The sequence below is a fragment of the Papio anubis genome, chromosome 1, assembly GCF_008728515.1.
Source record: "Papio anubis isolate 15944 chromosome 1, Panubis1.0, whole genome shotgun sequence".
NCBI lineage: Eukaryota > Metazoa > Chordata > Mammalia > Primates > Cercopithecidae > Papio > Papio anubis.
In genome coordinates, this window is record NC_044976.1 from 184,398,114 (window position 1) to 184,413,903 (window position 15,790).

Here is a 15,790-nt window from a genome sequence, read left to right on the forward strand (position 1 = left end):
TGGTTGTTCAAGAGTGCAGTAATTTCCATGTAATTTGTACAGTTTTCAATTTTTTTTTGTTACTGATTTTTAATTTTATATTATTCTTGTAAAATATATTTGATATAATTTCAGTCTTTTAAATTATATTTTGAGACTTGTCTTGTGGTCTAATATAAGATCTATCCTGGAGAATGTTCTATGTGTGCTTAAGAAGAATGTATATTTTGCAACTCTTGAATGCAGTATTCTGTATATATGCTAGTTACATTTACTCTGAAGTGTACTTCAAATCTGCTGTTTTCCTATTGATATTCTGTCTGAATAACCTATTCATTATTGAAAGTGGAGTTGTGAAATTACTTACTATTATTGTACTGCTGTCTTTGTCTCCTTTAAGTTCTGTTAATATTTACTTTATATATTAAGGTGCTTTAGTGTTTGGTGCATGGATATTTACAACTGTATATCCTCTTGATAAATTTATCATTACAAACTAACTTTTTTTTTTTTTGCCTTTTGTGACAGATTTTGACTGGAAATCTATTTTGTCTGATGTAACTGTGCTTACCTCTGTTCATTTTTTATTACCATTTCCGTGAAATAACTTTGTCCATCCCTTTACTTTTAGTCTATGTGTGTCCTTAAAGGTAAAGTGAGTATCTCGTAGGAGCAGATAGTTCGATCTTGTTTTTACTCACTCTTTCTTTTGATTGAATAATTTAATCCCTTAACATTTAAAGTAATTATTGATAGGTAAGTATTGATAGGTAATGCCATTTTGTTAATTATTTTCTGACTGTTTTGTAGTTCTTTTGTTCCTTTCTTCCACTCTTGCCTAGTTCCTTTGCAATTTGTTAATTTTTGGTAATGTTATGCTTTGATTTCTTTCTCTTTTGTGTCTCTACTAGAGGTTTATTTTGTGGTTATCACAAGGCTTACCTAAAATATATTATAATAGTCTATTTTAAGCTGATAACAACTTAACTTTAGTTGTATTTGAAATCTAAATTTTTATTTTCCCCACTCCACATTGTATGTTATTGATGTCATACTTTACATATTTTTATTATATATTGTATAATAATAAACAAATTATTGGTTGTTATTTATATTTTTTCTTTTAGCTTTTATATTAGAATTAAATGTGATTTATGTGCCGTAATTACAATATTAGGGCATTTAACATTTTAGCATATATTTAATTTTACAAGTGAGTTTTATACTTTTATATGTTTTTATGTTGTTACCTAGCATATGTCTTAGCCTGTTCAGGCTGCTATTATAAAATACCTTAAAATGGTTAGCTTATAAACAAGGAAAGTGTTTTTCTCCCAGTTCTGAAGCCTGGGAATCACTGGCAGATTTGGTGTTTAGTTAATGCCTACTATCTGCTTCATAGATGATGCCTCTAGCTCTGTCTTCACATGGCAGAAGGAACAAACAACTTTCTTCAGGCTTCTTTTTATAAGGGAACAGATCTTATTTATGAGGGTTTTTCCCTTATGACTTAATCACCTCCTCTTAAGACTATCACATTGGGGGCCAATACCTTTTAATACACTTACATTAGGATACATATGGATTTTTTGAGGGGAGGTGGGGATACAAATATTCAGTTCATAGCAGATTTCATTTATTACAACTTGGAGAACTTTCTTTAGCATTTCTTATAAGTTAGGTCTAGTGGAGATGAACTCCTTCAGCATTTTTGGGGGGTGAGGGGTGGTCTGGGAATGTCTTCATTTCTGAAGGGCAGCTTTGTATTGGGTATAGTATTCTTGGGTATAAGGTTTTTCCCCCCTACCCCCAACCCCAGCACTTTGGATTTATTTACACTCCCTTCTGGCCTGCAAAGCTTCTGTTGAGAAATATACTGATAGCCTAATAGGAATTGCCTTGCAATATGATGAGTCACTTTTTCCTTGATGTTTTAAAAATTCTCTCTTTGTTTTTGACTTTTGACAATTAGTTTATTGTATGCTTCAGTGTAATCTTCTTTGGTTTGATCTTCCTTGGGATTCTTTGAGTTTCATATATCTGAATGTCTATATCCCACCCAAGATTTGATATGTTTTTAGTCATTATTTTAAAAAATAAGCCTTCTGCCCTTTTCTATATCCCCTTTTCTTCTAGAATTTCTATAATTCATATGTTTGTTCACTTGATGTTGTCATGTAAGTTTTGTATGCTTTCTTCAGTTTTTCATTCTTTTTTCTTTCTTATTCCTCCAGATGAATAATTTTAATTATCTGTCTTGAAGTTCATTAATTCTTTCTTTTACATGATTGAGCCTCCTGTTGAAACTCTTCCCAGTTTTTCTCTCCTGTCATTGTATTTTTATCTCCAGAATTTGTTTTGTTCTTTTTTTAATGGTTTAGTTTCTATTTTTATTAATCTTCTCATTTTGTTCATACATTGTTTTTCTGATTTCATTTAGTGTTCCATCTGTGTTCTCTTGTATCTCATTGAGATCCCCAATGTGATTCCTCTAACTCTTTTTCAGGCAACTCATAGAACTTCATTTTCTCTGGTTAGTTACTGGAACTTTCTTGTGGTGGTATCATGATTCTTTATTTTCCACATAGTCTTGTATTGGTGTGTCCTTTTTGATAGAGCAAATGTCTCTTCCAGTCATTATAGACTCATTTGGCTGATTGTAGTCTAGATTGAGTATCCACAGACTATGGTTTACGGGCCTAATCTGGCCTGCAAACTGTTTTTGTATGGCCCAAAATGTATAATTTTTTTTGTTACTTTTTATAAAAATTGAGGAAGAGGAAGAGGAATAAAGAGGAGGAAGAAGAGAGCGATGAAGACTATTTGCAGCTTGCAATCCCTGAAATACTATCTGAGTAGTTACAGAAAATGTTTGTGATCCCTGTTCTGGGTCTTGGTCCTTACATCTAAACTGTTGACTTTTGAAGTCAACAATGAATATAGGAGTGCTCAGTAAGGTCTCTCCACTCTGGGTGGGTTGGAACTCCAGTATTCCCCAGTACTCAATGACTTCTGGTGTCACCATGCAGGTTTTTCCCTCTGTAACAGCCGCTCTGTAATAGGCCTCATGGATTTTCACCTTGTGCAAGTTCAGTCCAGCCCTTGTGTATAAACTGAAGGAGAGCTACCTTTCAGATCTTGAGGCCCTAACATCTGTGTAGTTTGTTCATCTTTTATAGCCTGTCCCACAAATTTCAGCTAGCTCAGCTACCATAAATCTCTGCCTTCTGAGCAGTAAGACCTTTATGCTTTGACTCTACCTCTCTTCACCGTAGTAAAACAGAGCTGGTGTGAACAAATATTCAACTCAAATGTTTTCCTTCTCTCAAGGCTCACTGTTTTGCTCTATCTGTTGTTCATGCCTGTAATTCCCTCATATGTTTTGTCCAGTTTTGTAGTTATTTAGGATGAAATGGTAAGTCCAATTTTAGTTATCTGAACGTGTCCTAAAGTGAAAGATTAGGCCTTTACTTTTAATATTCATTCAAGTATGAGAGACGAAATTTTGGACTTACAAGAATCGCACAGCTGGGATTAATATCTTCTTCTAACACACATACACACAGATAAAGTAGGAAGCCTTAAAAATGCTATAACCTCAGTGAAATTATACTGTATAAAAACAATCTTCTCAGGAGCATCGGAAGATGACAAAGTCATCTTTATGTGTCTGCCTGGCTTTTGGGTGAAAAAGAGTCTTTCTTGATATATTGTTAGCATAGGCCTTAAAATCATAGGGGTAATGTTTTGAATTTACATTAGGTTCTTGTCCTGAGAGATATCCAATTAAGAAATTAACACAAAATTCAGTCCCATGTGGGTAATATTCTGAGGATGACTGACAGAATCAAATATAAAATCATTCTTGAGGAATAAATTCTCAACCTTGGGTATACTGTATTTTCACATACAGAGGTCTACTGAAGATTAAATAAAACCTTATATGATACATGAGGAAATAATCTACCATATGAAGCATCAGCAGCTACAACAAACATCAGGGAATTATATTGTTAACAATTTTGAGTTACTGAAGAGTTTGAGAGATACATCTAAAATGATTAAATTAATGCAAAAATAAAAAAAGCATAGAACAAGACTCTATGAAAGGAAAAGACCAAACAGTTTAAAAAAGGAATTAGTTAAAGCTTACAAATAAATAGTTACATAAGATAACACTTAATACTTTGGTAAATAAAAAGATCCTGCCTAGTTGAACAGACAACTAGTGAAATACAAAAAGGCAAATGGACATTCAGTGGGATAGAAAAAATTTTGAAATTCTGGTCAGGCACAGTGGCTCATGCCTTGTAATCCCAGCCGCAGGAGGCTGAGGCATGAGAATTGCTTGAACTTGGGAGGTGGAAGTTTGCAGTGAGCCCAGATCATGCCATTGCACTCCAGTCTGGGCTACAGAGCAAGACTCTGTCTCAAGAAAAAAAAAAGAGAAGAAAAGTTGGAAAATCTGAAAGAAAGGTCAAGAAGTATAGAGAAGTGAATATTCAGTTAAAAATGATCAATGTAATATTTCTGAAAGATACTAAAATCAGAATAAGTAAATTTAAAAATGATAAATGCACAGCAAATAAGGAATTGGGTAGAAGATGATTAATGAAGAGAAATAATAAATAAAATAAGATGAAATGAATGTTAACTAATTTAGTATATATGAGAAAGTCAAAGTGTAACTAATGCAACTGGAGTAAATAAAAAACAAGGATGCTGTTCGTACCACAGTAACTCAGAAAGTCTTTGGAATTGGAGGCATCAGATACATCTGAAGACTGAGGATGGTGCAGGCTGAAACCAGGATTTTGAAAAGTCACTATGAGTAACACTCCAGCTCTTTTCTCCAGCTGACAAGACAATGCTCCCCACAACTCCCTAGCAGAGGACTAGAAAGGTATTCGTTGAAAAGTTTGTAACAGAGAAAGTCAGAACTCAGGAATACAAAGTGTAGCTGAGGTTGGGTATGAGATTTGTACAGAGCATATGGGTATTAAGTGAAAGTCTATAAAGTGAATGATGAGGTTTCCACCTCAGCTACCTAAGCACTGACAGTTGGGCAACTACAATATTTGAAAATACAGTTTATGTGCATAGTGCATATGTGCACTAGCCCTCAGCTGTTTGGTCAATAGAGAGTACTGGATATACCTCTGGTTACTTGTCTCCTAATAACCTCAACTGTTTTAGCCTCTCCTGAAATTAGAGTTGAGCTTTAGCACATCCTCCAACATGGTGGGAGTCACAGCAACTCCAGCACCCAGGTCCAATCCAACTGGACTCACAGAGGCTCTTCACAAAGGCTCCATAAATCTGTCTATTTCTTCCATTTTCTGCCTGATGATTGTTAGTAGAGCAGGATATTTCTAGGGATGAGACAGTTGAGCAGCTGACAAGAGTTGTATTCAATTTATATGCTGAACAAAAGGTAAGCATTGGTGAACATAAGGAAAAGAAAAATAAAGTTTTATGAACAAAACTACTATAAATTTTGTTTTATTATTTTGGATAAGTTCCAGAAGTGGTATTTCTGGGTCATAAGATAGATGTATGTTTATTTTTATCATAAATGGCTCAGTGTTTTGGTTGAACCATTTAATATTCCCTTTACAATGTATGAGAGTTCTGAGTTGCCAATATTGGGTATTATCTGTCTTTATTTAACAGTTTTATGGTGTATGCTTTTATTTCATGGTGATTTCAGCTGCATTTTCTTGAGGCCTAATGAGATTGAACTCTTTGTCGTATTTATTGGGCATTTGTACATCCTCCTTTGTGATGTGTCAGTTAAAATCTTTTACTTATTTCTTATTTGAGAGTTTTCTTTTTAATAAATTTGTGTTATTTTAAAAATTTTAAATTTATTACTCTTTTATTGTTTGTTTTAACTTTTAAGTTCAGGGGTACATGTGCGTGTTTGTTATACAGGTAAACTTGTGTTGTGGGGTTTGTTGTACAGATTATTTCGTCACTCAGGTATTAAGCCTAGTACCCATTAGTTACTTTTCCGAATCCTGTCCCTCCTCCCAATCTCCACCCTATGATAGGCCCCTTTATGTGTCCGTGTGTTCTTATCATTTAGCTCCCACTTATAAGAGAAAACATGTGGCATTTGGTTTTCTATTCCTCTGTTTGTTTGCTAAGGATAATGGCCTCCAGCTCCATCCATGTCTCTGCAAAGAACATGATCTTACTCTTTTTATGACTGCATAGTATTCCATGGTGTATATCTACCACATTTTATTTATCCAGTATAATTGATGGGCATTTAGGGTGATTCCATTTCTTTGCTATTGTGAATAGTGCTGCAATAAACATGCATGCAAGTGTCTTTATAATAGAATAATTTATATTCCTTTGGTTATACATCCACTAATGGGTTTGCTAGGTCAAATGGTATTTCTGTTTTTAGGTCTTTGAGGAATTGCCACACTGTCTTCTACAATGGCTGAAGTAATTTACATGCCCACCAGCAATGTATGAGTCCCCTTTTCTCTACCACTTTGCCAGCATCTCTTATTTTTTTGACTTTTTAATAACTGCCAATCTGACTGGTGTGAGATGGTATCTCATTGAGGTTTTCATTTTGATTTCTCTAATGATTAGTAATGTTGAGCTTTTTTTCCCATATGATTGTTCATTACATATAAAAGTGTCTGATTTTGTCTTTTGCCCACTTTTTGATGGTTTTTTTTTCTTATAAATTTAAGTTCTTTATAGATGCTAGATATTAGACCTTTGTCAGATGCATAGTTTTCAAAGTTTTTTTCCCATTCTGTAGGTTGTCCTTTGCTGTGCAGGAGTTCTTTAGTTTAATTAGATCCCATTTGTCAAATTTTGGTTTTGTTGCAGTTGCTTTTGGCATCTTCATCGTGAAATCTTTTCCTGTTCCTGTGTCCAGACTGGTAGTGCCTAGGTTGTCTTCAAGGGTTTTTATAGTTTGGGTTTTACATTTAAGTCTTTAGTTCATCTTGAGTTAATTTTTATATATAGTATAACAAAGGGGTTCAGTTCCAGCCTTCTGCATATGGCTAGCCAGTTATTCTAGCACCAGTTATTGAATAGGGAATAGTTACCTCATTGCTTGTTTTTGTCAAGTTTGTTAAAGATCGGGTAGCCATAGGTGTGCAGCCTTATTCTCTATTTTGTTCTGGGTTCTCTATTTTGTTCCATTGGTTTATGTGTTTGTTCTTGGTTTTGTTTACTGTAGCCCGTAGTAGCCATGCTGTTTTGTTTGCTGTAGACCTGTAGTAGAGTTTGAAGTTGAGTAGTGTGATGCTCCCAGCTTTGTGCTTTTTGCTTAGGATTGCATTGGCTATTCAGGCTCTTTTTTTGGTTCCATAGAATTTAAAAATAGTTTGCTAGTTCTGTGAAGAATCACAATGGTTGTTTAATAGACATAGCATTGAATCTATAAATTGCTTTGGGCAGTAAGACCATTTTTATAATATTGATTCTTTCTGTCCATTAGCATGGAATGTTTTTTCATTTGTTTGTGTAATCTGTGATTTCTTTGAGCAGTGTTTTGTAGTTCTCATTGTAGAGATCTTCCCCTCCCTTGTTAGCTGTATTCTTAGGTATTTTATTCTTTTTGTGGCAATTATGAATGGGACTGCATTTCTGATTTGGCTCTTGGCTTGACTGTTGGTGGTGTATAGGCTGCTAGTGATTTTTGCACATTGATTGTGTATCCTGAGACTGAGGTTGTTTATCAGCTGGAGGAGCTTTTAGGCCGAGACTGAGGTTTTCTAGATATAGAATCATGTCGCTTACAAACAAAGATAGTTTGACTTCCTCTCTTCCTATTTGAATACCGTTTATTTCTTTCTCTTGTCTGCTTGTGCTGGTCAGGACTTCCAATACTATTATTACTCTTTTTTAACTTTTATTTTAGGTTCAGGGGTACATGTGCAGGTTTGGTATATAGGCAAATTGCATGTCATGGGGGTTTGGTGTACAGATTATTTCATCACCCAGGTAATCAGCATAGTACCCGATAGGTAATTTTTAAATCTTCACCTCTTCCCATCCTGCACTCTCAAGTAAGCCCTGGTGTCTATTATTGCCTTCTTTGTTTCCATATGTACTCAAAGTTTAACTCCCACTTATAAATGAGAAATGTGTTCTTTGGTGTTCTGTTCCTGTGTTAGTTCACTTAGAATAATGGCTTCCAGCTCTATCAATATTGCTGTACGAGATATGATCTCCTTCTATTATTGCTGCATACTATTTCATGGTGTATATGTACCCCTTTTTCTTTATCCAGTCTACCATTGATAGGCATTTAGATTGATTCCATATCTTTCCTCTTGTGAATAGTGCTGTGACGAACATATGTGTGCATGTGTCTTTATGGTAGAACAATTTATATTCCCTTGGGTATATATCCAATACTGGGATTGCTGCAACAAATGATAATCCTTTTTAAAGTTCTTTGTGAAATCACCATATTGCTTTCCACAATGGCTGAACTAACTTACACTTTCACCAACAATGTATAAGTGTTCCCTTTTCTCTACAACCTCGCCACCATCTGTTATTTTTTGACTTTTGATAGTAGCCATTCTGACTCATTTGAGATGGTATCTCACTGTGGTTTTGATACGTGTTTCTCTAATTATTAGTGATTTTGAGCATTTTCTCATATACTTGTTGGCCAAGTGTATGTCTTCTTTGGAAAAGTTCCTGTTCATGTCCTTTGCCCACTTTTTAATGAGGTTGTTGGATTTTTGCTTTGCAAATTTAAGTTCCTTATAGATTCTGGATATTAGACCTTTGTCAGATGCATAGTTTGCAAAAATTTTCTCCCATTCTGTAGATTGTCTGTTCACTCTGTTGATAATTTCTTTTGCTGTGCAGAAGTTCTTTAGTTTAATTAGATCCCATTTGTCAATTTTTGGTTTTGTCGCAATTCCTTTTGGTGTGTTTGTAATAAAATCTTTGCTGGGTCCTATATTGAGAATGGTACTTTGTGATTATGTTTCAGGATTTGGATAGTTTTATATTTTCCATCTTAATTAAAGATTAAGTCTTTAATCCTTCTTGAGTTGATTTTTTATATGGTGTAAGGAAGGGGTCCAATTCCCAGCACCACTTATTGAATAGGAAGTCCTTTCCCCATTTCTCATTTTTGTCAGTTTTGTCAAAGATCAGATGGTTGTAGATGTGCAGCCTCATTTCTGGGCTCTCTATTCTGTTCCATTGGTCTGTGGTTCCATTTTTGTACCATACCATTCTGTTTTGGTTAGTGTAACCTTGTATAGTTTGAAGTCAGGTAATGTGATGCCTCCAACTTTATTCTTTTTGCTTAGGATTGCCTTGGCTATTCAGGTTCTTTCTTGGTTTCATATGAATTTTAAAATAGGTTTTTCTAATTCTGTAAAGAATGTCATTGGTAGTTTGATAGGAATAACATTGGATCTGTAAATTGCTTGGCAGTGTGGCCATTTTAACAATGTTTATTCTTCCTATCCATGAGAATGGCATGTTTTTCCATTTGTTTATGTCCTCTCTGATTTCTTGGATCTGTGTTTTTAAATTCTCATTATAGAGGTCTTTTGCCTCCTTTTAAAGCTTTGTTTCTAGGCATTTTATTCTTTTTGTAGCTATTGTGAATGGCATTGCATTATTGACTTAGCTCTTAGCTTGGATGTTGCTGGTGTACAGAAATACTAGTGGTTTTTCCACATTTATTTTGTATCCTGAAACTTTGCTGGAGTTGTTTATCAGATCAAAGAGCTTTCAGGCAGAGATTATGGGGATTTCTAGGTATAGAATCATATCTTCTACCGAAAGGGATAGTTTGATTTCCTCTCTTCCCATTTGGAGGCCTTTTATTTCCTTCCCTTGCCTGATTGTTCTAGCTAGGCCTTTCAGTACTATGCTGAATAGGGGAGGTGGGAGTGGGAATCTTTATCTTGTTCTAATTTTCAAGGGGAATGCTTCCAGCTTTTGCCCATTCAATATGATGTTGGCTGTGTGTTTTTCACGGATGGCTCTTATTGTTTTGAAGTATGTTCCTTCATTGCCCAGTTTTCTGAGGGTTTTTAACATGAAGAGATGCTGAATTTTATTGAAACCTTTCCTGCATCTACTGAGATTATATGTTTCTTTTTTTAGATCTGTTTATGTGGTAAATCACATTTGTTAATTTGCATGTATCAAACCGACCTTGTATCCCAGAGGTAAAACCTACTTGATCATATTGGATAAGGTTTTTGATGTCCTGCTGAATTTTGTTTGCTAGTATTTTGTTGAGGATTTTTTCCACCTATTTTCATCAGGGATATTGACCTAAAGTTTTCTGTTTGTTATTTCTCTACCAGATTTTATTATCAGTATGATTCTGGCCTCAAAGAATGAGTTAGGGAGGAGTCCCTTCTCCTCAGTTTTTTGGAATAGTTTCAGTAGGAATGGTACAAGCTCTTCCTTATGCATCTGGTAGAATTTGGCTGTTAATCCTTCTGGTCCTGGGCTTTTTCTGGTTGGTAGGCTTTTTATTGCAGATTCAATTTTGGAATTCATTGATCTGTTCATGCATTCAATTTCTTCCTGGTTCAATCTTGGGAGGTTGTTTGTTTCTAGGAATTTATCATTTTTTCGCCTAGATTGTCTAGCTTGTATACATAGAGATGTTAGATTCTGAGGGTTTTTGTATTTCTGTGGGGTCAGTGGTAACCTCCCTTTTGTCATTTCTGATGGTATTTATTTGGATATTCTCTCTCTCTCTTTTTTTTTTATTAGTCTAGCTAGCAGTCTATCAGTCATTAATTCTTGTAAAGAACCAACACCTGGATTCACTGATCTTTTTTATGGTTTGTTGTGTCTCAGTTTCCTTAAGTTCAGTTCTGATTTTGGTTATTTCTTGTCTTCTGCTAGCTTTGGGGTTGGTTTGCTCTTGTTTCTCTAGTTCCTTTAGTTATTGTGTTCTTAATTTGAGATCTTTCTAACTTTTTGATGTGGGCATTTAGTGTTATAAACTTTCTCTTAACAATGCTTTAGTTGTGTCCCAGAGATTCTGTATTGTATTTTCATTCTCATTAGTTTCATAGAATTTCTTGATTTCTGCCTTAATTTCATTATTAACCCAAAAGTCATTCAGGAGCAGGTTTTTAAATTTCCATGTAATTTTATGGTTTTTAGCAATTTTCTTAGCATTGATTTCTATTTTTGTTGTGCTGTTGTCTGAGAGTGTGATTGGTATGATTTTGTTTTTTATGAATTTGCTGAGGATTGTTTTATGCCCAATTGTGTGATTGATTTTAGAGTATGTGCCATGTGCAGATGAGAAGAAAGTATTTTGCGTGGAGAATTCTGTAGATGTCTATTAGGTCCACTTGGTCAAGTGTTAAGTTCAGGTCCTGAATAATTCTGCTAGTTTTCTTACTCGATGATCTGTCTAATATTGTCATTGGGGTGTTCAAGTCTCCCACTATTATTGTGTGGTTATCTAAATTTCATCATAGGTATCTAAGAACTTGCTTTATGAGTATGGGTGCTCCTGTGTTGGGTGCATGTATGTTAAGGATAGTTAGGTCTTCTTGTTGAATTGAGCCCTTTACCATTATGTAATGTCCTTCTTTGTCTTTTTTTTTTTTTTTTTTTAACTCTGTTGGTTTACAGTCTGTTTTGTCTGAAATTAGAATAGTAACCTCTGCTTTTTTTCTGTTTTCCTTTTGTTTGGTGGATTTTTCTCCACCCCTTTACTTGGAGACTGTGTGTGTCACTGCATGTAAGATGGGTCTCTGGAAGACAGCATACCCTTGGGTCTTGCTTCTTTATTCAACTTGCCAGTCTATGCCTTTTAATTGGGTTAGCCCATTTATATTCAAGGTTAGTGTTGATATGTGTGGATTTGATCTTGTCATCAAGTTTTTAGCTTTTTATTATGCAGATTTGTTTCTGTGATTGCTTTATAGTGTCACTAGTCTATGTAGTCAAGTGTGTTTTTGTAGTGGCTGGTAGTGATGTTTACTTTCCATATTTAACACTGCCTTCAAGATCTCTTTCTCTTGTAAGGTAGGTCTGATGATAACAAATTCCCTCAGCATTTCCTTGTCTGAAAAGGATCTTATTTCTCCTTTGTTTATGAAGCTTAGTTGGGCTGAATATGAAATTATTGGCTGGAAATTCTTTTCTTTAAGGATGCTGAATATGAGCCCCCATCTCTTCTGGATTATAGGATCTGCTTAAAAATCTGCTGTTAGCCTAATAGGGTTCTCTTTGTAGATGACCTGCCTCTTTTCTCTAGCTGCCTGTAACATTTCTTTTTTTTTTAATCATTTTGACCTCGGGGAATCTGATGACTATTTGTCTTGAGGATGGTATTCTTATGTAGTATTTCACAGGGCTAGTATTTCACAGGGGTTCTCTGCATTTCCTTTGAATGTTGGCCTCTCTAGCGAGGTTGGGGAAATTTTCATTGACAATATTCTGAAATATATTTTCCAAGTTACTTGCTTTCTCTCCCTCTCTTTCAGGGATGCCAGTGAGTCATAGATTTGGTCTCTTCACATAATCCTATATTTCTCAGAGATTTTATTCAGTCTTCATTTATTTATTTTTGACTAATTTCAGAGACTATCTTCATACTCTGAGACTCTTTCCTCAGCTTGGTCTATTCTACTGTTAATACTTGGGATTGTATTCTGAAATTCTTTATGTGAGCTTTCCATTTCCAGATCTATCAGATTAGTTTGGTTCCTTTTTTATTTTTTATTTTTTTTTTAGACAGAGTCTTACTCTGTCATCCAGGCTAGAGTATAGTGGCATGATCTTGGTTCACTGCAACCTCTGCCTCTTGGGTTCAAGTCCTTTTCCTGCCTCAGTCTCCCAAGTAGCTGGGATTTACAGGCACATGCCATCATGTCTGGCTAATTTTTAGTATTTTTAGTGGAAATGGGGTTTTGCCGTTTTGGCCAGGCTTGTCTCAAACTCCTGACCTCAAGTGATCTGCCCACCTTGGCCTCCCAAAGTACTGGGATTACAGGTGTGAGCCACCATTCCTGGCCTGGTTATTTCTTAAAATGGCCATATTTCATCTTTCATCTCCTCTATTATTTTATTATATTTCTTATAATCCTTGGATATGATTTTGATTTTCTATTGAATATCAATGATCATTGATATGGTTTGGATTTGTGTTTCTGCCCAAATTGCATGTCAAATTGTAATCTCCAATGATGGAGACAGGGCCTGGTGGGATGTGATTGGATCATGGGGGCAGACCTCTCCCTTGCTGTTCTTGTTAGAGTGAGTGAGTTCTCATGAGATCTCTGGTTGTTTAAAAGTGTATAGCACCTCCCCCTTCACTCTCTTGTTTCTGTTCTGGCCATGAAAGATGTGCCAGCTTCTCCTTCACCTTCCACCATGATTGTTACTTTCTTGAGGTCTCCACAGAAGCAGAAGCCTGAACATTCTGCAAAATCATGAGCCAATTAAACCTGTTGTCATTATAAATTACCCAGTTTCTGGAATTTCTTTATAGCAGTGTGAGAACAGACTAATACAGCAAATTAGTACTGGGAAGTGAGGCATTGCTATAAAGATACCTGAAAATGTGGAAGCAGCTTTGGAACTGGGTAAGGGGCAGAGGTTTGAGGAGTTTGGAGGGCAGGAAGATAAGGGGAAGTTTGAAACTTGCTGGAGACTTTTGAAATTGTTCTGACCAAAATCCTGATAGTGATATGGACAATGAAGTCCAAGCTGAGGTGGTCTCATATGGAGATGAGGAACTTATTGGGAAATAAAGTAAAGGTCACGCCTTCTATGCTCTAGCAAAGAGACTGGTGGCATTGTGCCCCTGCTCCAGGGATCTGTGGAACTTTGAACCTGAGAGAGATGATGTAGGTATCTGGTGGAAGAAATTTCTAAACAGCAAAACCTTCAAAAGTGACCTGGCTGCTTCTAACAGCTTATGCTCCTATGCATGAGCAAATAGATGATCTGCAACTGGAAATTAAAAGGGAAGCAGAGCATAAAAATTTGGAAAATTTGCAGCCTGACCATGTGGTAGAAAATAAAATCTCATTTTATGGGGAGGAATGTAAAGAGGAGTGGAATGTTAATAGTCACAACAATGAGGAAAATGCCTCGAAGGCATTTCAGACACCTTCGTGGCAGCCCCTCCAATCACAGGCCCAGAGGCCTAGGAGGAAAGAATGGTTTCATGGGCCCAGCACAGGGCCCTGCTCCCCTATGCACCTTGGGACACTGATTCTTGCATCCCAGCCATTCCAGCTCCAGCATGGCTAAAAGGGCCCCAGCTACATATCAGGACACAGCCTGTGGTATTCAGCCTGTGGGTGCACAGAGGGCAAGGACTGAGGCTTGGGAGCCTCCCTCTAGATTTCAGAGGAGGTTTTTCAAAGTAAGAAGAACATGAGATTTTGGAGAAGCTGGGGCAGAATGATATGGATTGGATTTGTGTCTCTGTCTAAATCTGATGTCAAATTGTAATCTGTAATGTTGGAGGTGGGGCCTAGTGGGATGTGATTGGATCATGGGGGCAGACTTCCCCTTTGCTGTTTATGTGATAGTGAGTGAGTTCTCACAAAATCTGGTTGTTTAAAAGTGTATAGCCCCTCCCCCTTTATTCTCTTTATCCTGCTTCAGCCATGTAACATGTGCCAGCTTCACCTTTACCTCCCACCATGATTATAAGTTTTCTGAGGCCTCCACAGAAGCAGAAGCCTGTGCAGCCTGTGGACCACGAGCCAATTAAACCTCTTTTCTTTGTAATTTACCCAGTTTCAGGTATTTCTTTATAGCAATGTGAGAACAGATTTGTACAATCTTCATTCCTATTCATATTCTGAATTATTTTTCTATCATTTCAGCTATTTTGGCCTGGTTAAGAATCATTGCTGGGAAACTAGTGTGGTTGTTTGGAGGTAAGAAGACACTCTGGTTTTTTGAGTTGCCGGAGTTATTGTACTGATTCTTTCTCATCTTTGTGGGCTGATGTTCCTTCAGTCTTTGAAGTTGGTGCCATTTGAATAGGCTTTCCACTCCCTCGTTTTATCCTTTTGGATGTTTTAGGGGCTTTGATTTTGGTCTAAGATGAGTGCAGTCAATTGGCTGAAGATTAGGGGGACAAATATCAGTTCAGGACTCCTATGCTGTGTGCTCTAATTCTGGGGGTCTGCCAGCTTTGTTTTCTGGACCCTTGAGGTTAGAAACCTGCTGTGCTGGAGTGGCCAAGATGTTTATAGACCTCTGGTAACAACACTATGATGGGTGGTGCCAGCCAAGGCACTTCATCAGGTGGTGGCAGCAGGATTCATGGTCATTTCCATGTTCTAGCAGCAGCAACAGCAGCAGCAGCAGCAGCAGCACAGCACATGCTTATTGACCGAGGTGGGGCACTGACCAGTGCAAGCGTGCCATTCTCCATGCAGGCATACACTGCCTTTGGTTTTAAATGTGTTTCCTGGATTCTAGAATGTCCTGGAGCCCTCCCTGTAGATCTCCCAGTGCCTGTAAGTAACAAGACAACAGAAGCTATGGCTTAGCCATGTGGGCCTCATTAAACATAGGATATGGAACAGTGAAGATGTGCTTGAGCTTAGCAGGCAGAAGCAAGAATTCCCTTTTTATTAATGAGTTGTAGGAATTTTTTATATTAACTAGATAACAATCTGTCAAATACCAGTTTTACAAATATTTTCTTCCACCTCATGGCTTGCCTATTTTTTTAATGTTTTCTGAATGAGCAGAAATTTTCAATTTTGATGAAGCCTAAGTTGTCATTTTCTTTCTTTTTATGGTTATTGATTACTGTGTCCAGTCTAAGAAAGCTTTTCTT

General features: G+C 36.5%; 1 long non-coding RNA gene across 4 annotated transcripts in view; it reads left to right on the forward strand.

Moving 5' to 3' along the window:
- The window catches only part of LOC101020856, a 199,409-nt gene that overhangs the window by 50,216 nt on the left and 133,403 nt on the right, over window positions 1–15,790 (forward strand). For 2 of the 4 annotated variants that reach the window (XR_004179813.1, XR_002518781.2), the window contains exon 4: window positions 14,823–14,876. The exons of the other annotated variants lie outside the window; for them this stretch is intronic. This is a non-coding gene — a long non-coding RNA (uncharacterized LOC101020856). The remainder of the gene's footprint in view (window positions 1–14,822; window positions 14,877–15,790) is intronic. 4 annotated transcript variants of the gene reach the window in all.